At 35.8% G+C, this 26970-nt stretch overlaps 1 protein-coding gene across 1 annotated transcript in view; it reads left to right on the plus strand.

Moving 5' to 3' along the window:
- Positions 1-26970, plus strand: part of TDRD3 (tudor domain containing 3) — a 203135-nt gene that overhangs the window by 55971 nt on the left and 120194 nt on the right. The gene's annotated exons all lie outside the window — the stretch shown is intronic.

Raw genomic sequence — 26970 nt, forward strand, 5'->3', positions numbered from 1 at the left:
TATTGGTTTAGGTTGTTTATTTGAGATTCTTCTTCTTTCTTGATGTAGGATTGTATTGCTATAAACTTCCTTCTTAGAACTGCTTTTGCTTCATCCCATAGGTTTTGGGTCGTTGTGTTTTCATTTTCATTTGTTACTAGGTAGTTTTTGATTCCCTCTGATTTTTTCAGTGATCTCTTGGTTGTTTACTAGGTATTGTTTAGCCTCCATGTGTTTGTATATTTTACAATTTTTTCTCTGTGATTGATATTTAGTCTCATAACATTGTGGTTGGAAAAGATACTTGATACGATTTCAATTTTCTTAAATTTACCAAGGCATGATTTATGACTCAAGATGTAGTCTATCCTGGAGAATGTTCCGTGTGCACTTGAGAAGAAAGTGTATTCTGTTGTTTTTGGATGGAATGTGCTATAAATATTAATTAAGTCTATCTGTTCTAATGTGTCATTTAAAGCTTTTGTTTCCTTACTTATTTTCTGTTTGTATGATGTGCCCTTTAGTGTAAGTGGGGTGGTAAAGTCCCCTACTATTATTGTGTTACTGTGGATTTCCCCTTTTATGGTTGTTTGCATTTACCTTATGTTTTTAGGTTCTCCTATGTTGGGTACATAGATATTTACAATTGTTACATCTTTTTCATGGATTTATCCGTTGATCATCATATAGTGTCCTTCCTTTTCTCTTGTAATAGTCTTTATTTTAAAGTCTGTTTTGTCTCATATGTGTATTGCTACTACAGCTTTCTTTTGATTTCCATTTGCATGGAATATCTTTTTCCATCCCCTCACTTTCAGTCTCTATGTGTTCCTAGGTGTGAAGTGGGTCTCTTGTAGACACCATATTTGGGTCTTGTTTTTGTATCTATTCAGCTAGTCTGTTTCTTTTGTTTGGGGCCTTTAATCCATTTACATTCAAGGTAATTATTGATGTGCATGTTTCTATTATCATTTTCTTAGTTGTTTTGGATTTGTTTTTGTATATCTTTCCTTGCTTTGTGTTTCCTGCCTAGAGAAGTTCCTTTAGCATTTGTTGTAAAGCTGGTTTGGTGGTGCTGAATTCTCTTAACTTTTGTTTGTAAAGCTTTTGATTTCTCCATTGAATCTGAATGAGATCCTTGCTGGGTAACATAATCTTGGTTGTAGGTTTTTCCTTTTCATCAATTTAAATATATCTTGCCCCTCTCTTCTGGCCTGTAGAGTTTCTGCTGAAAGATCAGCTGTTAACCTTATGGGCTTCCCTTGTATGTTATTTGCTGCTTTTCCCTTGTTGATTTTAATATGTTTTCTGTGTTAATTTTTGTTAGTTTGATTCATATGTGTCTTGGCATGTTTCTCCTTGTGTTTATTCCTGTATGGGACTCTCTGAGCTTCCTGGACTTAATTGATTATTTCCTTTACCATGCTTGGGAAGTTTTCAACTATAATCTCTTCAAATATTTTCTTATACTCTTTTCTTCTTCTTCTTCTGGGATGCCTATAGTTCGAATGTTGGTGCCCTTAATGTTATCCCAGACTTCTCTGAGACTGTCCTCAAGTCTTTTCATTCTTTTTTCTTTTTTTCCTCTGTGGCAGTTATTTCCACCATTCTATTTTCCATCTCACTTATCTGTTCTTTGCCTCAGTTATTCTGCTATTGATTTCTTCTAGAGTATTTTTAATTTCAATTGTGTTGTGCATTACTGTTTGTTTGCTCTTAGTTCTCTAGGTCCTTGTTAAAAGTGTCTTATATTTTCTTTATTCTATTTCCAAGATTTTGGATCATCTTTACTGTCATTACTCTGAATTCTCTTTCAGGTAGTGGCCCTATTTCCTCTTCATTTATTTGGTTTTGTGGTTTTTTATCTTGCTCCTTTGTCTGTAAGATATTTGTCTTCTCATTTTTTCTAATTTACAGTATTTGAGGTCTCATTTCCCTAGGCTGCAGGGTCGTAGTTCCTCTTGCTTCTCTTTTTGCCCCTGGTGGTGGGGTTGGTCCAGTGTCTCATGTAGGCTTCCTAATGGAGGTACTGGTGCCTGCGTTCTGGTGGGTGGAGCTGAGTCTTTTCCCTCTGATGAGCAGGGCCATGTTAGGTGGTGTGTTTTGGGGTGTCTGTGAGCTTAGTATGACTTTAGGTACTCTGTGTACTGATGTGTGAGTTTGTGTTTTTGTTTGTTGTTTGGTGTGAGGCGTCCAGAACTGGGAGCTGCTGGTAGTTGGGTGGAGCTGTGTCTTGCATTCAGATAGAGGCCTCCGTGAGAGCTCTTGGCAATTAATTTCCCCTGGGGCTGGGAATTCTCTAGTGGTGCAGTGTCCTGGACTCAGTGCTCCCACTCCAGAGCCTCAGGCCCTACTTCTGAACCCCACAAATCACTCTTCATGGCAATAAAGGGCATTAAAAAAAAGAGAAAAAGACTAAGAAAACCCCAGACCAATGGTTAAAAAGTAAAATTAAACAAATAGAAAGAAGGAAACAGGCACACACAGAAAAGAAACAAAAATAGAACCGAGTAAAGTAAATAGCAAGAGATCCAGCAGGCAAACAAAAGAACCCAAGAATGAAATCAAACAAGTAAGGAGAAAGCTGACAAAAACCCAAAACCAAAAAACCAAAGCAGAGTTCCAACTGAAGAATGAAGCAAAGAAACAAAACAAACCAGCAAAAATGATATATATATATAAAAAAAAAAGAGCAAGGGAAAAAAGACAGAACAACAGAAAAGCAACGTAGAAAGAGAAATATTTTTTAAAAAAGTAAAATAGAGGGTATATTAAAGAAAAAAAAAAGACAAACAGAGCCCCGGGGAAATGGTAAAAACAAAATCAAACAAACAAACAACGAAACGAGGAAACACGCACACACATAAAAGAAACAAAAATAGAGCCAAATAAAACAAAAAGCAAGAAAACAACCAGACAAATAGAAGAACTCAAAAATGAAATCATACAATTAGGATTAAAACTAACAAAAACACATAATCTTAAAACAAAACCAAAGCAGTGTACCAAGTGAAGAATAAAGCAAGGAAACAGAAGAAATGGATAAAAATAGTTAGGAAAATAATAGTACTAAAATAAAATGAAAAGGAAAAGCACAGGACGTCAGAAAAGCAAAGTAGAAATGGAAATATGAAAAACAAAGAAAGAAAAATATATTGAAGAAAGGAAAATAAATACGGGAAAAGAACACAGAACAACAGAAAAGCAAAGTGAAAATAGAAATGCATAAAAAAATAAAAGTAAAAAATAAAAATATGTTATAAAACACGGAGATCCCAAAAGACTAAAAAAATCCAAAACAGCAAACAAACAAAAAACAAGAAACAAAAAAAGAAAGAAAAAGAAACCAAGAAAAAAAAAAGCTAGAATCAACAACAGAATGAATCAAAACATAATAAAATTAATAGTAATAATTATGTTTCCCTGGGTGTCTGCTGTGAGTGTCCTTGTACACGCTGTGAGCCATAGCCCACCTCCGCCTCCCCAAGAGGCCCTCCTCTGCCTCTGGGCTGGTCTCTGGACCTGCTGTGTGCCCTGTGGGGACCACTCTGACTCTGATCTGGCCCAGTTCCTGCATGTGCTTGCCCCCAAAAGCCACAGCTGCCAGAGATAGACAGTTTTCATTTGTGGGAACACTCATTGTCTATTCAGATATTCCATAGATGTAGGGTCTTCCTAGCTGATCATGGGGATTTTATCTGCAGCTTGTACAGCTGATGGAAAGATTTTCGATCTTCTTCCTTAGTCACCCTATCCCTGGGGTTCAACTTTGGTTTTATACCCACCTTTGGGTGGTCCACCCATAGGAGTCTGGTCCTGAGGCAGCCTTGGAACTCTTGGGTCTGCCTCTGTGAGGGCCAGGCGCAGAGGTGGTATGACTGCTTGGATCACGGGAGCACTAGTGGTGCCAAATGCACAGGGAAGCCGGTAGCCATGTGCGCAAGAGACATGGCCCTAGTGAGGGCCTTTTCTGGTGCCCGGCATAAGGCATGTGAGGGCCAGCCCTCGCCGGGGTTTTTCTGGCACCTGGAAGTAGGCATGTGAGGGCCAGCTCTGAGGGGGCTTTTTTAATTGTCATCAGCAGGCGCCAGCGTGTGGGGAGAGAGAGGCTACAATAGTGACTCTTCTCCCTGCCTGTGATTCAGCAATAGCACCCTGCTTCTCTGGCAGTCCAGTCTTCCTCCATAGACATTCCCTGCTGCAGATTTCCTCCCTCCTGTCCCCTCACTCCATCTCCCCACAGCCAACAGCCGTTCTTGTTCTGGGCCTGTCCTTCATTCCCCACGCACCAGCTCCCAGCCCCCTTGCACACCTGTGAACACACATCCCAATCCGGGGCACATAGGGCCGCAGTATGGACCATCTGTGTAGTTTTCACTCTTTCCTGTCTGCCGCAGATCGGCCACTTTTTCTTCCAACAGCCTCAAATGCTTCCCTTCTGTCCCAATCTGTTTCCCCGTCAGAGAGGGGTTTTCCCCAAATTCGGGAATCTCTCTTCTCCTTCAGCTCCCCCACCCCCGGGGTGCAGGTCCCATCCTGCTTCCTCTCCTCCTCCTTCTTCCTTTTTTTCCATCCTACCCAGTTATGCAGGGATCTTTATAGTCCTTTCTGGTGTCCAAGGTCTTCTGATAGTTTTCAACCGGCATTCTGTGAGAATTGTTGCATCTATAGATGTATTCCTGATGCATCGGTGGAGAGAGATGAACTCCATGTCCACCTACTCCTCCGCCATCTTGAATCCACCCAGCTCTCTTACTTTATATATGACTAACCTAAAGCACAGCAGTGTGAATTCCTTATGTCCCACTGAGTTAGTGCAGAATCCGGGTTTCAGACTCTAAGCATTTTTTAAAACTCTGGGTTCAAATGTCATTACCAAGAGTATAGACTGGAGCCAGACTCCTGGGGTTAGCATGCCAGCTCTGTCATTTGTAAGCTGTGTGTCCATGGGCAACTTAATTAAGCTCTTTGTGCCTGAGGTTACTCATCTGTAAAATGTGTAATAATATTACCTACCTCATAAAGTTGTCACGAGGATTAACTAAGTTAATATACATAAAGCACTTAGACCAGTGTCTAGCAAGCAGTGTTAGCTGTTGTTTTTGTTACTGTAAGGCATCCTGAGTTGAGTTATATATGTGGCATAATTTATACATTGTGTTACTTCATACTTTCATTTTGAAATGTAGGGAAATAGCCATTGTGCTTATAATACAGTTTTTATATTTTATCGGAATTACAGTAGATATTGATATTAGTGAAGGATATGGCCTGATTTCTCTGTGACTACCATATAGAATACTGAAAAGCGGCACTGAGATGTGGATATCTGGTGGTTGGCTAAGTCTTCTGTGACTCACTCCCACAAAGCAGCCATTCAGCAGATGTGCTTCACATTTGTGTTTTAGCAAAATTACACATTACTATGTTGTGTCTTGGGTTACTTACAAATAGTTAAATCCTCAAATACTAAAATGCTAATACAAGATATGTTCTGAGGATGTTAAATGGGAAAGTAGGTTCCCTTATCTAATTAACTCTGCATTAAAAAAAAAAAAGAAAGAAAACAGGTTGTTTATTTCAGGTTCCTCAAGGAATTTAATATGTTATGTTATCCTATCTTGTGATTTTCTGAAAGGGCAATAAGATTTGTAGCAAACTTATTTAGTCCTGAGGCTGGTTGTTTTAGCATATGGTGATCTACTGGAGTTTGTAGAATAATAATCAACTGCCTTAGAATTGTTTTAATATGCCTCATTTATGAGTGAGATCTTCCTTTATTAGGGCAGAGGGTGTTCAGTTGAGGAAGGCATAAAATTCACAACTGATACCTTTCTTACTTATTGCAGACTTTATGATGCTATGTCCATTTTAACGTTGCAGTTATAGAATATATTACTGATGTTGCAGTTTGGACATAGAATATACTTTTGACTACTACAATTTGCATACTTATCTCACAGCCCTGAGCTTTTATCGTGCAAGGTTTATCATTCTCAGGAATGACTGATAGTTTTGTTACTAATGAGAAGGAAAACTGAGCATTACATTTTTGGTGTCCTAGTTGCAGGGTTGTGTTCTTTCTAATCTCAGCCCATTATACCACTTCCTCCTTAGAGCCTACCCTGATCGTTCCACACAGACTTTGCTGCCCAGTTCATCTTATTCATATAGGGTACCTTAGAACATTTTTGCTTCTTTTTATTATAGTGTCTTGTTTTCATGTCTACCAATTCACTGGATCATAGACTTCTTGAAAGTGGGTCTGAGCTTTTAACTTAAATTGCTTTTGGTGCCAAGTAAGTCCCAAATAAAAATTTTATTGAAGGAAGGAGAAAAGAATTCATGAGACTGACTGAATTAAAGGAGACAAAAAAGAAAAAAAATTCCTTTGTTAAAGTTTTTGGCCATGTAAAAGGCCAAATTCTTGTGCCCTAATTGACATATGAGTACCATTACACACACTAGAAATATATTTGCATCTATATCCATTTTCAATGAAATACCGGATTTTTTAACAGATAGAATAACAAGGTTTGTCTTTAAAATTACCTGCACGATAAATGTACTGCAAAAATATGGGTTTCATATTTTTCTAAATTATACAAGCTAAAAAAGTGGATTCACAAAATACAGTTTTGTCAACATACAGTTTTTATATAGGCATGCCTTTAGAATAATACTTCTTCAAACAACCTGACCTCTTGCCAGTGTGACTTTATTCATTTTAGGATTGTTATTACCATAATTGTTTGATAGAAATACACATATTTAGTTACCTGTATTATTTGATTAAATATCATCTTTGTTCATATGTACAACTTGAAAGTGAGAAAAATGGTTTCATTGGAAAATGGTGATGACTTTGTGCTTATAAAGGTTGAGACTTAATCCAGCCCCCACCCCCCTTCTCCAGGCTGAATAGCCAACTATGTGGGAACCCAGCACCATCCACCAGTGGGCCAGCACCAGCCCTGACCCTGCACCAGCTTCCCAAGCACCCAACCCTGCCCAACAGCAGGACAGCACCAGCCCCAGGCCCCCCGAGCCCCACAGCCAGCCATACCAGGACCTGTTTTGGCCAACCAGCAGTCTGGTACCAGCCACAAGATTTCCTCAGCCCTACTACCAGCTGTGTTAGGACCTCACCCTGCCCACCACTGGGTGGGCAGCATCTGCAAGAGGCAAGGCCAGGCAGTCAACCAGGCTCAGGGTCAGCGCCACCTACCAGTGCATCCACAGTATTCAGCCCCACCACTACAGAAGGGCCCACACAGGCCACATGGGGGAAACCCCTAGAACATATAGGTCTGGTGGCCAGAGGGGAGTATGTGACGGGGTCCCATAGGACATCTCCTACAAAACGCCACTTCTCCAAGATTGGGAAATGTAACAGACCTATCTAAGACATAGAAGTAAAAACAGAGAATTAGGCAAAATGAGGTGACAAAGGAAGATGTTCCAAATGAAGGAACAAGATAAAACCCCAGAAGAAGAACTAAGCAAAGTGGAGCTAAACAATCTACCTGATAAAGAGTTCAGGATAATGATTTTAAAGATGCTCAGCAAACTCAGGAGAAGAATGGATGAACACAGTGAGAAGTTCCAAAGTTAACAAAGAGTTAGAAAATGTAAAGAAAAACCAGAGCTGAAGAATACAATAACTTAAATAAAAAATACACTAGAGGGAATCAAGAGTAGATTAGATGATACAGAGGAACTGGAAAACAGAGTAGTGGAAACCACTCAAACTGAAGAGAAAAGCGTAAAAAGAATTAAAAAGAAACTGAGGATAGTTTAAGAGACCTCTTGGACAACATCAAGCATATTAACATTCAAATTGTAGGAGAAGAGTGAGAGAAGGGGGCAGAGAACTTATTTGAATAAGTAATATCTGAAAACTTAACCTAACCTGGGAAAGGAAGCAGACGTTCAGGTCCAGGAAGCACAGAGTCCCAAACAGTATCAACCCAGAGAGGACTACAACAAGACACATTGTAATTAAAATGGCAAAAGTTAGACGTAAAGAGAGACTCCTAAAAGCAGCAAGGGAAAAGCAACTATTTACATACAAGGAAACTCCCATAAGGCTATCAGCTGACTTTTCAGCAGAAACTTGGCACACCAGAAGGGTGTAGCATGATATATTTCAAGGGGTGAAAGGAAATAAACTACAATCAAGAATAATCTACCTGGCAAGGCTGTCATTCAGATTTGGAAGAGTGATAAAAGTTTTACAGATAAGCAAAAGCTAAAAGAGATAAGCACCACTAACCTGGCTTTACAAGAAATTTTAAAGGGATTTTATTAGTGAAAAGAAAAGAGCACACTAGAAATATGACAATTATGAAAGGAAAAAATTCTTGTTGGTAAAGACAAATATACAGTAATGGTAGTATATCAACTATTTATAAGGCTAGTAGGGAGATTAAAAGACAAAAGTAGTAAAATCATCGATATCCACAGTAAGTATTTAAGGGGTACATAAAACTAAAAGATGTGAAATATTATGTTGTAACATTGAACGTTGTGAGAGGAATAAAAATTCAGGATGGTTAGAATGAGGCTTAACTTAAGAGATCATCAACTTAAAATAATCATGTATATGTATAGGTTGTAATATATAACCCTCATGGTAGCCACAAATCAAATATCTATGATAAATAGACACATAAAAAAGGAAGGAATCCAAACATAATACTAAAAATAGTCATCAAATTACAAGGGAAGAGAGCAAAAGAAGGAGAAAAAAGGCAAGAACTACAAAAATAACCCCAAACAATTAACAAAATGGCAATAAGTATATACTTATCAATAATTACTTTAAATGTAAATGGACTGAATACTCAAATCAAAAGACATAGAGTGGCTGAATGTATAAAAACAAAAAACAAACAAAAAACAAGACCCATATATATGCCACCCACAGGATACTTCAGATGTAAAGACACACACTGAAAATGAGGGAATGGTCAAAGGTATTTCATGCAAATGGAAATGAAAAGAAAGCTGGGGTAGCAATACTCATACCAGACTAAATAGACTTTTAAACAAAGACTGACAAAAGACAAAAAGGATGTTACATAATGACAAAGGGATCAGTCCAAGAACGTATCACAATTATAAATATGTATGTAGCCAACATAGCATCTGAATAGATAAAGCAAATATTAACAAAATGAGGGGAGAAATTGACAGTAACACAGTAATTGTAAGGGACTTTAACACCCCCACTTACATCAATGGACAGGGCATCCAGACAAAGTTAATAAAGAAACACTACCCTTAAACAACACATGAGACAGGATGGGATAAATATATATGTATAAAACGTTTGACCCAAAAGCAGCAGAATACACATTCTCTTCAGTGCACGTGGAACATTTTCCAGGATATATCACATGTTAGGCCGCAAAACAAGTCTCAATAAATTTAAGGATCATGTCAAGCATTTTTTCCAACCAATGATATGAGACTACAAATCAACTACAAGAGAAAAAAAAAAACTTCAAAAAATACAAATGTAGATTAGATTCCTGGTCTGGGAGCTAAGATCCCACATGCCATGTGGTGCAGCCAAAAACAACAACAACAACAAAGAATCGTGGAGGCTGAACAGTATGCTACTGTACAACCAGTGGGTCACTGAAGAAATCAAAGAGGAAATTTATAAATGCCTTGAGACAAATTAAAATGGAAACACAACAATCCAAAATCTATGGGACACAGCAAAAGCAGTTCTAAGAGGGAAGTTTATAATGATACAAGCCTACCTCAGGAAACAAGAAAAAATCTCCAATAAACAACCTAACCTTACATCTAAAGGAACTAGCAAAAGAACAATAAACAAAGCCCAAAGTTAGTAGAAGGAAAGAAATCCTAAAGATCAGAACAGAAATAAGTGAATAAAGAGTAAACAATAGAAAAGGTCAAGGAAACTAAGAGCAGGTTCTTTGAAAAGATAAACAAAATTGATAAACCTTTAGCCAGACTCATCAAGGCAAAAAGGAGATTGCCCAAGTAAATAAAGTCAGAAATGAAAAAGTTACAATTGACACCACAGAAATATAATGGATCATAAGAGATTACTGCAAACAATGATATAACAATAAAATGGACAATCTAGAAGAACTGGTTAAATTCCTAGAAATGTCTAATCTTCCAAGACTCAATCAGGAAGAATAAAAATTTGAACAGACCAATTACCAGTAATGAAATTGAATCAGTAATCAGAAAATGCCTAACAAATAAAAGTCCAGGGCCAGTTGACTTCACAAATGCATACTGCCAAATATTTAAAGATTTAACATCTATCTTTCTCAAACTATTCCACAAAATTGTGAAGGAAGGAAAACTTTTGAACTCATTCTGTGAAGCCAGCATTACTCTGATACCAAAACTAGTGATTACAGGTCAATATCACTGATGACGGTAGATGCAACAGTGAAAAGCTGAAAACGTTTCCTTTAAGATCAGGAGCAAGACAAGGATGCCCACTCTTGCCACTTATATTCAACATAGTATTGCAAGTCCTAGCCACAGCAGTCAGACCAGAAGAGGAAGTAAAAGGAATTCACATTAGAAAGGAAAAAGTACAACTATCACTGCAGATGACATGATACCATGTATAAAAAATTCTAAAGATGTGACCAAAAAACTGTTAGAACTAGTAAGTTAACTCAGTAAAGGTGCAGGTACAAAATTAATGTACAGAAATTTGTTGTGCTTCTACACCAACAACAAACTATCAGAAAGAGAAGTTAATAATTTACTGACTGGAGAAGTATTAATACATCTTTTGCTACCCAAATGTTATTGACCAGAGACATATCGATATGTTTTTAGAGAGTGATACAATTAACATCACCATGCGAAGTTGTTAGCACTTAAAATTGATCAAGATTTCATTATACAACTTATTTTGCTCTGTTAGGTTTTTGTCCCAATCTTGTATATTATAAATACAAGTTAATTACCGTAAAATTTTCAAAAATGGCACATTGTGAAATTGAAGAATTTTTTGGTGAATTTTGTGCAGATACTTTCTCTGATTGTCCAAGTGACATATATACTGGTGTCTCAGAAGATGATAGTTCTTCAGAAGATAGTTCTGATTCAGATGATGTGAATATTAGACCAACAAAAAGACAAAAAAACTTAGTGATTGACTCTGATGCGGAAAGTGAAAATGAAACGGTTTTGGAGAATGCTCCTTTGCTTCTACAGAAGAGTGGATTGAAGACAACGTTTCACAGAAATTGCATGAGTTTACAGGTGTGTCAGGTGTAACTGTTGAATGTAATAACCCTCCAAATGTTAGTGAAATAACAGAATTAATTTTTGGTAATGACTTTTTCGAGTTGGTTGCTTCTCAAACAAACTTGTGTCACCAACAGAATGAAAAATCATATAAAAAGTATAAGGCTTTAAAATGGACTGATGTAACCCATAGTGACATGAAGAAGTTTCTTGGATTAATAATTTTGATGGGACAAATAAAGTCACACTGGAAAGAATATTGGTCGACTGATCCCTTACTTGAAACACCTGTCTTTCCAAAGATTATGATGAGGCAAGGTTTGAACAAATAATGACATTTCTTCACTTTAATGATATCTCAGAAACTCCACTTCCTGCAGACAGAATTTCAAAAATTAAACCTCTTTTGGATTATCTTCTACCAAAATTTCAATCGACCTATATACCCAGAGAAGAGCTATCACTTGAGAAGGCAATGATAAAGTGGACAGGACGACTCAGATTCAAAACCTATAATCCTGGAAAATTTACAAAGTATGGAATTTTGGTCAGGATGGTTAGCGAAAGTGAAACTGGATATATATGCAACCTTGAGATTCACATGCATGAAGGAAAGAAACTGCAAGAAACAATATTATCAGTCCTACAACCTTATCTTGGTTCATGGCACCATATTTACCAAGACAATTGTTATAACAGTGTGTCCACATCTGAAATATTGTTGAAAAATAAAACCAGAGTTTATGGTACTGTAAGAGAGAATCATGGTCTACCAAACTAATTAAAAGAGAAATCTAAAGATCTACAGAGGGGAGAAATGACATTCTTATGGAAGGGAGAAGTGATTCTTCTTGTATGGAAAGACAAGAGGCCTAGTCCGCATGGTGACAACTATTCATGATGCCTCCATAGCATCTACAGGAAAGGAAGACAGGAGGACTGGCCATCAGATAACTAAGCCCACTTGTATATTAGAGTATAATAAATATATGAAAGGAGTTGATTGATCTGATCAATATCTTGCAAACTTCAGTATCCTCTGGAAAACACAAAAATGGTATAAGAAAGCGGGTTCCTCTATGAGTAATTGCAGTTTATTTAATGCATTTAAAATTTATTGTAGCCTTAATGAACAGAATAAAATGACTTACAAACAATTTTTGTTAGCAGTAGCTAGAGAATAGGTAACTGACCATTCTGGTGAATGTAGTGGTGATCCCACACCTGGTCCTTCTTGTGGCATTTCTAAAAGAGCCCCCCACAAAGATCCACCTTGTCGACTATCAGGTAAAATAAAAGAACATATTATAGAGGAAATAATAGCCACAGGACTAAAAGAAAAAAATTGCTGCCAGAAAGTGTAGAGTCTGCTCTTCCAGGGGAAAGCACAGTGAAACATAGTATATATATATATATATATATATATATATATATATTTTTTTTTTTTTTTTTGTGGTACGCGGGCCTCTCACTGTTGTGGCCTCTCCTGTTGCGGAACACAGGCTCCGAATGCTCAGGCTCAGTGGCCATGGCTCACAGGCCTAGCCACTCCGCGGCATGTGAGATCTTCCCGGACCGGGGCACGAACCTGCGTCCCCTGCATCGGCAGGTGGACTCTCAACCACTGCGCCACCAGGGAAGCCTCCATAGTATATTTGTAATAGATGTTCTGTTCCCCTGCACAGAGATGCCTGCTATTCTGCCTGTCACACTCTATATTAGAATGCTGTAGTGAGACATGTTCAAAGTATCAAATAAATGCATTAAGCGCAAAAAAGTTGTTGATATTTACTCAAACGTGGGTGTTTCAATATTCACTTATATAACAAATTGCCAGCCACAGGCATTAGTTTCTATAGAAATCCCCTGGTCAGTAATGTATTAAGAAAACAATCCCACGTGTATTTGCATCAAAAAGGATGAAATACCTAGGAATAAAGACCTGTACTTGGAAAATTACAAGGCATTGATGAAAAAAATTGAAGATGACACAAATGGAAAGATATATCATGCTCATGGATTGGAAGAATTAATATTGTTAAAACGACGGTACTCTCCAAAGCAGTTCAGATTCAATGTATTCCCTTTCAAAATACCAATGGCCTTTTTTTTTTTTTTAACAAAAATGGAGCAAATAATTCTAAAGTCTGTATGGAAACAGAAAAGACCCCGAATAGCCAAATCAATCTTGAGAATGAAGAACAAAGCTGGAGGTATCACATGCCCTGATTGGAAACTATACTTCAAAGCTACAGTCATTGAAACAGTATGGTACTGGCACAAAACAAGACATATAGATCAATGGAACAGAATAAAGGAGCCCGGAAATGAACCCACACTTATATGTTCAATTAATCTATGGCAAAGGATGCAAGAATATACAATGGAGGAAAAAAACTGCCTCTTCAATAAATGGTTTTGGGAAAACTGAACTGCTACATGCAGAAGACTCAAACTGGACTACTTTCTCATAACATATACGAAAATAAACTCAAAATGGATTAAAGACTTAAATATAAGACTTGAAACCATAAAACTCGTAGAGGAAAACATAGGCATTATGCTCTTTGACATTGGTCTTAGCAATTTTTTTCAGACCAGTCTTCTCAGGCAAGGGAAACAAAAGCAGAAATCAACAAATGGGACTGCATCAAACTGCCTTTTGCTTTTGCAGAGTGAAGGAAACTCTCAACAAAACACATAGCTAGCCTACTAAATGGGAGAATGTATTTGCAAACATTATATCCAAAACATACAAAGAATTCATACAACTCAATGTCAAAAAGAAAACCTGATTAAAAAATGAGCAGAGGATCTGAATAGACATGTTTCTAAGGAAGACATCAAGTGGTCAACAGATACATGAAAAGATGCTGAACATCACTAATTATCAGGAAATTGGAAATCAAAATCACAATGAGATATCACCTTACATCTGTCAGAATGACTGTTATCAAAGACAGTAATTAAGTGTTGCCGGGAATATGGAGAAAAGTGTACCTTCATCCACTGTTGTTGGGAATGTAAATTGGTATAGCTACTATGGAAAAAAATATGGAGGCTCCTCAAAAAATTAAAAACAGAACTATCATACAATCCAGCAATTCCCCTTTTGGGTATTTTTCTGAAGAATAAAAAACACTAATTCAAAAAGATATATGCACTCATATGTTCACTACAGCATTATTTACAGTAACCAAGGTATGGAAGGATCCTAAGTGTCCATCAATAGATGAGTGGATAAAGAAGATGTGATTTATAGAATCAACAGAATATTACTCAGCCATAAAAAAAAAAAGTCTTGCCATTTGTGATAACATGGATGGACCCAGTTGGTATTATGCTAAGTGAAATAAGTCAGACAGAGAAAGACAAATACCATATGTTTTCACTTATATGTGGAATCTAGAAAACAAAACAAACAACACAAGAGAGAAACAGACTAATAGATACAGAGGAGAAGCTGGTGGTCACCAGAGGAGAAGCGTATGGGGGCTTGGGCAAAATAGGTGAAGTGGATTGGTAGGTACAAACTTCCAGTTACAAAATAAATGAGTGATGCAGATGAAATATACAGCATGGGGAATACAGTCAATAACACTGTAATAACTTTGGTGACAGGTGGCAACTAGACTTTATCTTGATCATTTTGTAATGTGTAGAAATATTGAATCACTGCATTGTGCACCTGGAACCAACATAGTGTTGTAAGTGAATTATACTTCAATTAAAAACATAAAGAACTCATAAAGTCAACTAAAAAGAAAACCAACTTCAGTAAAAACTGGGCAGGGGAGCTGAATAGACACTTTTCCAAAGAAGACATTCATATGGCCAACAGACACGTGAAAAATTACTCAACATCACTAATCCAGCTTTCCCACTTCTGGGTCATCCGAAGAGTATGAAAGCAGTAATTTGAAAAAATATATGTACACCTCTGTTCATCATGGCATTATTCACCATATGCAAGATAGGGAAACAGCAGAAGTGTCCATCAGGAGGTGGATGAATGGATAAAGAAGATGCAGTATGTATGTACAATGCAATACTACTTAGCCATCGAAAGGATGCAATCTTGCCATTTCTGAGAATACGTGTGGACCTTGAGGGTATTATGTTAAGTGAACTATATCAGATGGAGAAAGACAAATATTGTATAGATCTCATTCCAATGTGGAATATACAACAAACAAACAAAACCCCCCAAATAAATAAGCAAACCAAACCAAAGAAAAGCAAGCACGTAGATGTAGAGAACAGATTTGTATTTACCAGGGAGGAAGGAACAGGTGGGATCAAGTTTATGGTGAAGGAAGGAAACTAAATTTTTGGTGGTGAGCATGCTGTTAGGGTATACAGAAATAGAAATACAATGTATGCATGAAACGTATTATGTTATAAATCAATGTTACCTCAGTTTTTTAAAACTGAGATTTTATTAATCTGCAACATTTTCTAATTTATTGTATGTATGTCAGATATTATAAAACAATGTTTTATTGCTCTTTTAAAATTAAAAGTCATATCAAGGCTTCTTTATGATTAGATTAATGAAGATACAACTATTACATGAGTCACATGTTGTTTCTAGACAGTGCACACACATGAGAATGAATACATTGATATATAAATATAAAATCATGAGTTTACCCTGAAAGTTCTATTTCTAGATACAATTTTGAACATTGAACATCTGCCAGTTTTGGTTTCCACAGAGGTCCTCAGACCAGTCCCTCTCAGATACTGAGGGACAAGCAGCTATTGAACAGTATGAGATTGGGAAATCTATGTTTGAAATAGAAGTTGGCCATGATCTATTCTTAAGGGAAAAGATGTATTGCAGAAACTTTTACGTATATAAGTCTATTTTTATAAACAAGTATTTCCTTCTAAAATCCACCCCAATTTATGTGTATTACAAGGATATTGCTATAATGTTGTTAATAACATTGTTAATAATGTGTATGTTTTGGAAGAATTGGGGAGGGGCCGCTTTCACTTTTTATTATACCTCTGTATACTTGTATTTTTATTATTATTATTATTTTTTCGCGGTACGCGGGCCTCTCAGTGCTAGTGGCCTCTCCCGTTGTGGAGCACAGGCTCCGGACGCGCAGGCCCAGCGGCCATGGCTCACGGGCCCAGCTGCTCCGCAGCATGTGGGATCCTCCCGGACCGGGGCACGAACCCGTGTCCCCTGCATCGGCAGGCGGACTCCCAACCACTGCGCCACCAGGGAAGCCCTATTATTATTATTTATAGGCTTAAACTGATCAAGTTCACTGAACTTGATCATTCAGGGAGAGTTAATGAATCAGGGCATTTTAAATTGAATAGAGGACTTTTTTTAGATTCTAATATAAAGGATGGCTTTTCAAAAAATAGGTTTTTATTTAATTGAATGAGTACTTTCAAATTACTTAAATTCATAATAGGTGTATCAGTTTCCTGTGGATGCTGTACCAAATTACCACAAGCAGAGTGGTTAAAACAATAGAAAAGTACTCACAGTTCTGGAGTCTAGAAGTCTGAAATAAAGGTGTGTGCAGAGGGTCTAGGGGAAAATCAGTTACTTGCCGCTTACAGCTTTCTGGTGGTTGCTGGCATTCCTTGGCTTGAGACCTCATCACTCCAGTTTCTGTGTCCATCTGTGTCTCTCTCTTCTGTGTGTTATGTCTCAAAATTCCCTCTGCTGTTCTCTTATAAGGACACTTGTCATTGCATTTAGGGCCCACCTGGCTAATCGTCTCAAGATCTTTAACTTAATTACATCTGTTAAGATAATTTTTCCAAATAAAGTAACATTCAGTGGTCCCAGAGATTAGGATATGAACATATAATTTGGTGTACCACCATTCAGTCCACTGCAAAGAGATGGGTATACATTTAAATTATGTTTTCTAAGCTGGAAAAAGAAAACTTTTAATGTTTTTGCAGCATTTCAATTTCAAAAATTTAATCAACACCAAGCATTTTATATTTTAAGATGCATTTTAAAGAAATGAAAATTAGAATTATTCATATTTATTGACTAAGATATATGTATGAGGGACTATTTCACTCTTTTGCAAAACATTCATTTATATTTACTTAATTAGCTTAGTAGCATATTTAAGTGACTGCCATTTTTTATTTTAGGCATTCTATTTTCATTTCATTTTAATTTTTGGAGAATTGTTATGCTATTAAATGGTAAGCTATATGATGACATGCAATAGAAACATAGGTATTTGTCATAATTACCTATGATAATTGAAGTAGTAGGTTTTCATTTTTAATGTTTTGAATAAATGGTATTAGTTTAAATAAATTATGAGTGTAAATTATAAGATGTCTAATTTTAAAACAGATATTAAAATTGTAATTTTAATACAATATAATTCTGTGCTATAGAATATTAAACTTATTACTTACCAGTTGTTTCTTGACATCATTATTTAAAATTTTGACATAAATGGCAGATTGAGCAAAAATGATGGCAATATATTTTGCACTGAAAATTCTCTTTGAGGCAGAAATATTTGCACAGTCTCATGGAATAAGTTTTTTTCTTACTGTTAAAAACTATGTCTATTCATCCAATATGTAAATTTGGAAAAAATTAAATAATAAAAATCTTTTCATCTTGCTGACACCTTCCTTCATTTCTTAGTGAGCTCCATATGAAGAGCATGTTGGAAATATGTAGTTTAGGCTTTCTAATAAGGAAGGTTACACACTTTTGACTATTAGCTGTAGCCTTCAAGTTAAATTCCCTTTATTGGTTGGCAGATTTCATTCTTTTCCTCCCTTCATTTTTTTCTTTCTTTCTTTTTTTCATTTTTAAATACAAGCTTTTCCCCATCAAAAGTGGAATCATACTTCATGTGTTACTTTTTTTTTATTAGTTACCTATTTTATGTATATTAGTGTATATATGTCAATCCCAATCTCCGAATTTATCCCACCACCCTCCTTCCTTCTAATAACCCAGAAGAATTTTTTTTTGAACTATAGTAGATTCAATTACTATATTAGTTTCAGAAGAAGGCATTTTTAAGGATCATTATGTTTTGGAAATATTTTCCAGAATAGACACAAAGAGTACAGCGTTTAAGAAGGAAGAAAACTAGTTTTTATTTAGCATCTAACTTCATATGAGGCATATGCCAGGTATTTCATTTATTCTTAGAACAGCTCTTAAAGATTAGCATTTTTTTAGAACAACTCTATAGATTTTTTTTTTTCCAAGTAGGGGAGGAAACAGGCAAAGAAAGATTGAATAAATTGCTTTGTATCCCACATTTATTAAATGCTGAGACTGAGATTTGCATCTAGTTCCATCTCACTAAACAGTACAGATCAGATGACAGTCTCTCCAAGCTATTCATAAAATGCCTTCTAATATTTGTTATCATATCTTACATTTTAAAGTAACAACTCTCATGTAAACCTAACTAAGTACATGGTCTGGGGTTAATCCTGGGAGGCCTTTGGCCTGGCCTCTACAGGCCTTGATTCTGTATTGCAGTAGTCAGTGCACAGACATTAGGCCTAAAGTGAGTCTTTTCACCTGATGTATGGTTGTCACCTTTGTGCTGAAGCTGTCACCTTTGTGCTGAAGTAGAGATGACAGAAATGTCAAATCACATATTTAAAATATGACTTATTAAAAACTAACTTCAGCTCTGCTTCAGAATTTAAGTATGAAAATGTTGAATTAGAGGAAGGACATAAATTAATGAAAGTAAAAATATCCAGGCCTTCATTTATACTTTAAAAATATGTGAGGGTTTGGTTTACAAAAATGAATAATAACATAGTTAGGTTCCCATTGCCACTAATCCTTGTAGTATATCAATTATGGAATTTCAAAGGAATTTTTACTTGCTCAGATGTTAATTACTTAATACCAAATAAACATTCCAGGACTAATGTCTTCATGGGTTGGATTATGTATAGGGAAAATATTGCTGAAAAAAGATCAAAAAATAGAAGTTTGTGATTTGTTGTCACCTGTCTTCCTATAGTTATCTTAAAATTGTCATAATTATTTGTTTTGATGTCAGAGAAAAACAACTATTGAAATAATGTTGAAAATACTGTTTGTAACTATTCCACAGAAAAAAAGCATTAATCTCTAGTAATTTATGTGTACTTTTTATAAGTTTCTATTTCCAAAGGATGAACATAGGAGAGAATAAGAGAGAAAATTGTCTATTGATATGCTTCAGTTTTTTTTTCCATGTGAGATATCTCGAGTGTCTGCTAAATGAGTTTCTTTTTTAAATCCTGAGTGATCTTTATAGCAAACACAAATTCTAAAATTATAACAGTCTATTTTATTTTTGATATATCTACTAGCCACCAAAAAAACCCAATAAATGTTGGAAACCCTTATTTGAAAGCCAGTTTAGTACATCTTTGGAGTCTTAGCTTCCAGTAATGGGCTGATGATATTATGCTTGTGAAGCAAGGTTGTCATCTAGTGGTGTTTTCAAGTAGTACATTCTTCAGAATTAGCTCTCTAATGCATCTTTAGCATTTTAAAGGAAATGCTTAACAAAAACAAATCTAGGTTTCAAATTTTCAGAATTTAAACACTTTAAAATATTTTACATTATATATGACTTTACAAAGGATTATCCCTAGAACCTTTTCTGATGTCCGTATCTTAATCTTTAATATTGGGCCCCCAGATTTTTGTCTGGCCACTGAAATGTTGAAGTTTGAGTAATACAGATGTTAATCATGATGTATCAAGGCATTTCATAATGCTTCATGTCTCTACTGAAGTTACTTGCTTAGAAAAAAGATCCTTATGTAGTACTAAGCAGATTTTATTTTTTACTTTTTGCATATTTATCCTTTCCATTTTTGTGGAGGTTAATTTTTTGAAACATTTGCACATAAAATGTTAAGGTTTTAAGGTCTTTGCTTTTGGTGTTTTTATTTTTGTAATATAAAAATTTGGAAAGTTAGCAGAGAAGAAATTAAAATAGATTTTCCCATGTGTAGAAAAAATTTAATATCATATTAGCTAAATGGTGCAAAGTAATTCTTTGCATTTGTGCATGCAAAGAAATCATAAAAGCTAAAAACTGAAAAAGAGATGCATTTTTAAAGATAGTTTATATTTGAATAAAATAAATCTTATATAGAAAATAGTTCACTCACTAAGATGAACACTAATTACTTGTTACTTAGAGGTCCTTTATATAGTACATATCTTTATTTGATCCATTCATACATAAACCATAGAGAAAATTAAATTTTAAGCTAGTGTTGACTCAGGTCCTTATTGTAATTGTTGGAATAAAGATTGTGGTATTCATTTTGGCATAGTAGGTGGCCACTTAACCTAAAGAAGGGAAGAAAATGGTAGTGATAGAAGTGGTACTTTTTTAGGGAAATGAAATAAAAGACCTCTTTTTTCCTTTTTTGCCATTTGGGTCATAGGACTCCCCCCTTCTGAATTACTTTTAATAGAATTCTGATCCTCCTGTTTGCTGTGCTTATTAATACCATAAATTCATTCAACTTAATGCTGGTGTACCAAGTTACATTCTGGTTGGTGACTCCCCCCCCCCGCGCCCCCTCACCAATGTATTTATAAATTGTATTGAGTATATTCATTTAGTCTGTACCAGGTTATTTGAAGCAAATTTTGTGCCCCAGTTTTTTAAAAAAGTATTTATTTATTTGGCTGCATCAGGTCTTAGCTGAGGCACGTGGGATCTTTGTTGCCACGTACAGGATCTTTAGTTGCGGCATGTGAGATCTAGTTCCCTGATCAGGGATCAAACCCGGGCCCCCTGCTTTGGGAGCATGGAGTCTTAACCACTGGACCACCAAGGAAGTCCTTGTGCCCAAATTTTTATTAGCCTTGTTACCTTAACTAATCTTATTACTCTGTGGTTCATAAATAGGAGTTCATAAGCCATTTTCCTTTATCTTAAAGGAGGGAATTAGCAAGTTATCATTTCAGTGTTTTTGACTGGGTACAGCAAAAGCCTATAAGAAGCCTATAGCAAAACCCAAAATTTTCAGCAGGCATGTTACAGACCACTTACACTGTGGGGCTGGAAACAGGATATGCAGAGTGAATAGAGAGACCTTTGGGTAGTTTTTAAAAATTATTTTTTTAATGTCCTGGGAATTTTCAGTAGGTTGGCAATGTTCATATTTGCTAAGATGAAAGATACCTTTTAATATAAGTGATTTTAAAAATTACCTGTCATGTTTTATTCTCTCCTGTCCCTCTATTGGCTTGAGTAATTGGGAGTTAGTTATTATTTTCTTTGTAGCTAAGTAGGGATTCATTTATAAAATTCCCATTTTGGTATTTGGATAACCTATGTGGGCTAGTAATCTCAATGTACCAGCAAATAATCATGTATAGATCAGACACCACAAAAACCACATGAGGCCATGTGATTTGGGTTTTCTTCAGAGACAGTTAAGACCATCCTGTAGCAGTCATTGTCCAGATATGTCCTTTATTTTTGATTGAGTCCCTATCCATTTGGGAAGAATGTTTTCACTCTTGATTTCCTTATTGGCATTTTAAAGAATTTTCATGTGTCATCAGCCTAATTTGTATGCGTGATAATAGATTCTGTTTTTGATTATCTTAGGAATTCATGTCTCAGTTCAGACTTGAATGGGTATTCATTGCTTGGACGGGTACAGGTAGGTGGAGGGGAAGAAAACTTCAGTGTGCTTTTTTAGTATTTCTGGCCAATTAGAACATTTTTCCCCCTAAAAAATATATGTAGTCTGGAAATCTAGGTAAGGATGAGTTATCATATGTGCAGTTTGAAGATAATTTAGGCCAAAGTAAATGATTTGATGATAAATCCCGTAAGAACACTATTTACATGCACAAATATGTTTATTGCTGTCCAGGAGTCATACAAAGTGACCTAAAAGACAGTTCTTTTCCTCTTTTGCTTGAAAAGGATGTCAGCCATGGATATTATATCATTTGAGAGACACTTAGGGCACAACCCTGCATGTCAAAGACAAGTTGAAAGTGTATAAGAGCAAACAAACAGATAACTGAAATAAACCAATACGATTAATACGTACAAAGTGTGTGTGCCACATGCAGACTGAAGCCTGTTTTGTTTGGCTTGTACATTGCTTTGCAAAAAACTAAAAGCTAAAAATGAGATCTGACAATGGCTGCTTAACCTATCCTCATACAGATAGTCACTGGAGCGCCCCCTTTAGACGGGCGTGTACTCTTCAGTTTGTTGCTGCCCTCCTCATTATGTGTACATCATAGTCAGTAGTTAAGTTAGACTCAAGGATTTTACCTACTTCCAGAGGAATGGATCAAAGGAAAATTGGCACTCTTTTCCCTTGCAGTTAGGAATACACTTACTGGTAATGGTGATCCACTATCTGGATCTAACAAGTGATATTGAAACAATAGTATTTGTTTTTATCACAGTTTTCTGTCAGTTGAGATTCTTGAACTGTAGTTTGGGAATGTCTGTTTTATATGCCCAAGTAACTTTAGAACATGAGGTAAAGATGGTTTTAGCAGTGAGACCCTTCTTATTAAATATATTTTCATTACTTGTAATAGGAAACCACCTCTCCCCCAAATTGGTGGATAGTAATTAATTTTAAAGCTTTTACTTCTTAAGTAAGAAGAGTTGCTCAGTGCTAAAATTAAATGACTCTGAGAAAGTCAGAATTTTAACATTTATTTATGAAAATAAGAAGCACTTTCCAAAATCTTTTAAAAAATTTGAGTGTTTATTAAACTGTAATTTAAAATAGAATTATTTGAAGGTAAAATTAAGGAGAAATATTAGTCTATTCCGTGAGTATCATGTAGGAATTTAGCCCTTTAGTGCCTTGCTTGTCAATAAAATGTATTCTGATGTATTTTTAGTTCAGAATAGTAATGAATGGTTTTATAATGTTACTGTGCTCAAATCTCCACCAGAGGAGAAAAAAAGTGTGTGCTTTGGGGGCTGTTGTAGTCAACAAGAGCTCTCTGGGGTTTGTTTCTTCTTTAAGGTCCATGCCCTTGGTTTTGCATACTCAAAGACGGCACCTGGGAACTGATTATGACTCACTTCCCTTGAGGTCCATCGTGCAGATGTGCACAGGGATCAGATCTGACACGCCTGTGCCAATTTTCAATTCCTTTTTTTCCCAGTGACCACATTAAGGCTGGTGAATTGTGTGTTGTTTTGTTCTTTCAGTTGCTGTGTTCCTGTTGTGCATCTTGAAGCGGATTTGGACATAATACCTTAGTTTTATCACATTTTTTATTCATTGATGATATTGGAGTCTTAAATGTTTACAAAAACAGAAAGATTAATTTATAAATCTCAAGTTACAGTTAATTTAGATTTAGTCCTGTGAAAATGGTCCAGTATTGACAGAAGGATCACCAAGATGTTACTGGGGAGACCTGTGAATGGGTCTCCTGTTTCTTGATAATTACAAAGTAAAGCTGTGAGGCTCAAGTCCTTTGATTTTTATTTATTTATTTATTTATTTTTAATGTGAAGGGTGAGGAAGGGAGACTTGTAAAACTTGGAAATTGAGACTGAGCCATATTTTATAATTTTTTATATTCAGGAAGCCTTCTCCAGGCATCGTTTGGAAGAAATCACATGATATTTGATTTATACATGGATGAAGTCAAATTTACACCCCCTTATCTCTTCTGCCTTCAGAATTTTTGTTAGATAGATGTTTCCTCTTTATATTTTGCAGGATAGGTATTTTTATTGTTGTAACAATTTTTGAATCTCTTAATCGTAGTTAATATTAGTTCCCTGATCTTTTACTATGAAACTAGGCCTATTCTTATTTAATATACTTCGGAGACACTGATCGAATTTACCTAGTTGTGCTTTTTTGTGTGTGTTGGTAAAGTGTCTACTTGATTAAAAAATTGATCTGCATAGATGTTGACTTTTGTTTATGAGAAAAAAATCATATTCCTGATATTAGCATTAGTTCTTGATAAATAAAAATAGTGTGTTGTAATGAAAAGACTGCTAAACTGGGAATCAGGAGGCATTTTTGTTTTAACTTTTCATAGCTTAAGTTTGTATCTTGGGGCAAGTTTAGGTTAACATCTTTGGGCGTTCTTCATCTGTAAAATTGAAGAGTTAAACTTTGATTATTTTTTAAGATCATTTCCAGTTCATGTGACATCCTATAATCTTTTAATTCTAAAGAGTTACCTTTCTAGAAAACAAAAGTATTTTATTAGTCATTGCATATTATTTCCCCACTGTAGGAATTTTGAAAGTTGTGATTTTGTAATTACTCAACATTTAGTCAACATTTAATATAGCACCCATATCCCTCTATGCACTGTTGCTTCCTACAGTAAATAAAATTTGTCTCAACCTATACTGACCTCTCGTCTCTTCCCCATTTTCCAGCCGTAACATTCCAAGTTATTACCTCTAGAATGTGCTTTATACTTTTTACTTCCATGTTGTTGGTCATACTATTCCCTTTCTGTGCACTCTTTTCCATTCTGCAGCCACTTTGAGCCCCCATAACATTTTGTTTATAGTTATTTTGGCATTGTATGATAGCTGTTTACATGTTGTGTTATTCTTTATGTGAGACTGTAAACTCCTTGAGGAAAGATGTTTATTTTTCATCATTTTACTGATCTTATTACTGATTCACATAGTGCTTTTCACATAAAGGGGGAATTAATTAATATTTGTAGAACTGAGTTTGTAAGATGGTTAGTGCCGGATACAGTCAATGGCTGTGAATGGTGACAAATTATCAGGGTAATAAGGAAATGAACTTAGCCATTCTGAATTAAAGCAGTGTTTTAGCCATCTCTGCTGACTGCAAACATTGTATTCCATGGTCACTCATGTACTATTTATTCCTGCCTCCCATCCATTCATTCTTACTGACTCATCTACATACTTAACACTTCTATTTTTCTCTGTAGCCCACTTAACTCCTTGCCTTCATTCATCATTGTAGTTTAGCACTGCCATGGTCTTCAACTTTTAATAGTATCTAACTTTTTTTAACACATTCTTGCTTTGATTTATATACACATTCCTTTCTTTTACCTCCTTGATCTTATGCATAGGTTTATCAGCTTTAATTTTCTATTGCTTTTTGTACTCTCCTATTCACATTTCTTTTCACTTGTCCTTTTACTTTTGAGAAATCATTCATCCTATGTTTCTTAAAGGTATATGCTCTTTGGTTGCTCTCTTCAGGTAAAGTTTACATTGACAGGTGTCTTAGAATCAGCCTAAGGTTGGGGGTTGATGGTGGAATTGCTGGCCATCAGGAAGAGCCGGAGTTAGCTCTGTCAGATTAGCACTCCTGTATCTTTTTTTTTTTTCATCTTTATTAGATTATAATTGCTTTCCAATGTTGTGTTAGTTTCTCTTGTACAACAAAGTGAGTCAGCTATATGTATGCCTATATCCCCTCCCTCTTGGGCCTCCCTCCCACCCCTCTAGGTCATCACAAAGTACCGAGCTGACCTCCCTGTGCTATACAGCAGCTTCCCACTAGCTATCTGTTTTACACATGGTAGTGTATATATGTCCGTGTTACTCTCTGAGTTCATCTCACCCTCCCCTTACCCACCTGTGTCCACAAGTCCATTCTCTAAGACTGTGTCTCTGTTCCTGCCCCGCCACTAGGTTCATCAAGTACCATTTTTCTAGATTCCATATATATGCGTTAATGTACGGTATTTGCTTTTTTCTTTCTGACTTCCTTCACTCTGTATGACAGACTCTAGGTCCATCCACATCACTACAGATGACTCAATTTCGTTCCTTTTTATGGCTGAGTAATATTCCATTGTATATATATGTATCACATCTTTTTCATCCATTCATCTGTCTATGGACATTTAGGTTGCTTCCGTGTTCTGGCTATTGTAAGTAGTGCTGCAAGGAACATTGGGGTACATGTATCTTTTTGAATTATGGTTTTCTCAGGGTATATGCCCAGTAGTGGGATCTTTTTTAGTGGGAGAATGTCTACAGTGGCAATGCTAGCATCAGACCTTTGGTTAAAGGAGTATCTGATACTGATTACAAAAGATGCTGAATGTTAATGGGCATTTTTACAGGTGGACTTTTGGGGGGATGATATCTGAATTGTAGAATTTATCAAAGAATTTCAAAATGACTGTATTGGGTGTGGGTGAATTGGTAGAGATGATTTTTCCCCCCTTTGGATTCAATAATCTTTTTACTCTTGAATTAATTATTGTCTGCTACAGATGTATGGTTGGTTTGGACTGAATAAAAAATAACAAAGGGCAATAAGAAAATGAGTAAAAAAAACTGAAAAGAGACAGGAAAAGTGAAAGATATATGGTAAAAAGTTGCCTATCTTTGTGCTATTTGGAGTCAGAAGTATTTATTGAAAGATTCTTGGGAACATTATGTTAGAGAAAGGGGACTTGAGAAGATAATGTGGGAAAGGAGCCCAGAAGAAAGCTTGTTGGACTATATTTAAATCTATGTTGTTTTTGGTTCTATTTTTATAGCACATCTCAATCTCTTAAGAGTTTACTGTATTACTAAATATTTAAATTGGATATTGTATTTGTATAATAGTAAAGAGGAGCTCATTCATTCCTTAAGAAGTATATTGATGGTTAAATAGCTTTTCTCAGAAAACATATGGATACTTTTATTAACACGGTATCCCTTTAAAGATATAAAAGAGGAAAAATACGCATTGTCTATCCTGTTCTATCAG

The sequence above is a fragment of the Globicephala melas genome, chromosome 18, assembly GCF_963455315.2.
Source record: "Globicephala melas chromosome 18, mGloMel1.2, whole genome shotgun sequence".
NCBI classification, from domain to species: domain Eukaryota; kingdom Metazoa; phylum Chordata; class Mammalia; order Artiodactyla; family Delphinidae; genus Globicephala; species Globicephala melas.